Here is a 2,076-nt window from a genome sequence, read left to right as displayed (position 1 = left end):
CTCAAAACTCTAAAATCATAAGTAACATATGACTCAGCTATGCAACTCCTGAGCATATGCTGAAAGGGCTATACATCTTGCAATGGAGATGCCAAGATAACACTGTTTATTGCAGATTTTTTTCCCCCACAATAACAAGGAAATGGAACCAGCCTAGGTGTCCATGAACAGATGAATGGATAATGAAAATGTAGTACCTATAACCTAGTGAATTTTATTCAGCTGTAAGAAAAGTATGAAGTGTACATGAAGAAAATATTATAGTAAATGAGGTAATAAGGCTCAGAAAGACAAATATCACATGTCTTCTTTTATGATCTTAGTTAGTGTGAGTATTTAAGTAGAACTAGGTGCGGTAGAAGCCAGAAACTAAAAATGTTCATACAATGGGGAAGAAAGAAGCTTTAAGGAAGGAGAGCTTCGAGGACAATAGAACACATGAGATAGAAAAACAAGGAAGGGGGGAATATTGAAGGCACTAGGGAAATGGAGACAGGGAAGTGGGGACCATCATATCTGAACCTAACATGGATACTGCTCTTGTTATTTATATATCCACATAAACCAAATTCACAAAGTGTTGTGTGTGTCTGGAGTTTGTTAGCTGCAGCTGGAGCCCCTGACATGCTCATTTTCTCTCGCTCTCCCCTTCCCTCTTTCTCTCTTTCTCAAATAAATAAAAGTAAAATATTTTAAAATATTTTAAAAAGTGAATTTAAAAAAGGGATGGAGAGATAGCTTGGCAGTTAAAGGCACTTGCCTGTGAAGCCTAAGGACCAATCAACTCTCCAGGTCCCATGTAAGCCAGACGCACAGGGTGATGCAAGCACCAACGTCACACACGCACACAAGGTGACACAAGCATCTGGAGTTCAATCACAGTGTCTAGGAGCCCTGGTGTGCCAATGCTCTCTCTCTCTCATAATAAAAATTACTGAAAACTTTTGTGGTTGTCATTAGGTATTAAAGTAAAAGGTGGCCACCTAACCTGATCAAGTTGTTTTAGATTGTTCATTTTCATATTTTATATTATTTTAAATTATTAATTTGAATTTATTTATTTTTTTGCCTTTTATATTTTTGATGTAAAATATTAGGAAAGTACAGCACAGGATAAGAAGTCAATGTATACCTGACTTAAATTTTAAAAACATATGCTAACAATTTATAAACCAGGATGAATAGGCTATTTAGTAATATCTAAAGGCAACAGCTAAAGTAACATAATTATTATAATCATCATTATCATCTCCATCTCATTATATGTCTAGATTATACATTAGTATGGTAATCCTCTCTTATGTTAAATATATCTGTATGTACATTTTTTAAAATTATACTAGCAGTAAGGTTAATGTCTTTACAGAGTTCTCTAATATGTCCCCTTCCTTCTCATTCTGCCCACCCTTCTACTCCTCTTCTGTCAGCACGCTCTTATTGATGGACTTCTCCCTCCAGTTGCATTATTCTACAGCCAGATATTTAAAATAATGCTCCTTGTTTCCCTCAAATGTGATCTTCTGTGAGATACACCTGGCACTGTCAAGTGAACCTGAGCATGCTCTTTCTTACTCTGTGTCAACCATCCCAAGTCCTCTTATCCTCCTCTGATTTTCCCCAGCAACGAACACTAACTATGCACTGCAAGTGTATTCATGTATTTATGCTGATTCCCTTCTTACTGCTCAGGAAAGGGACCGTCTATGTAGTTTAGTGTTTTAATTTTTTACTCTTTGTGAATCCCAAAACCACGAGAATGGTTTCTGGCAACTCATAATATATCCTGAGGTGAATAACTTACTTAACAATAATTGACAACACTTAACACTTTCCACAATAATTTAATAGATGTGGAAAGCAAGCCTTGAGTGGGCAGTTATACTGTACTAACAGTTCAAAATGTCTCAGCTGCCATCTGTCACAAACATAAAAGTTTCTCTACATGCAAGGTTTTATAATTATGAATTTTATATAATCTCTTTATGAAGTTGGACTTTTTATGACATTAAGTGTAATGTCTGATTTTTCACAGAAATAAAATTCTGTGTCCTTTAGGAAATATTTGCTATCTTAGTG

The sequence above is a fragment of the Jaculus jaculus genome, chromosome 7, assembly GCF_020740685.1.
Source record: "Jaculus jaculus isolate mJacJac1 chromosome 7, mJacJac1.mat.Y.cur, whole genome shotgun sequence".
Lineage (NCBI taxonomy): Eukaryota > Metazoa > Chordata > Mammalia > Rodentia > Dipodidae > Jaculus > Jaculus jaculus.
The sequence above is the reverse complement of the archived record's forward strand: the minus strand, read 5'-3'. Positions refer to the sequence as shown.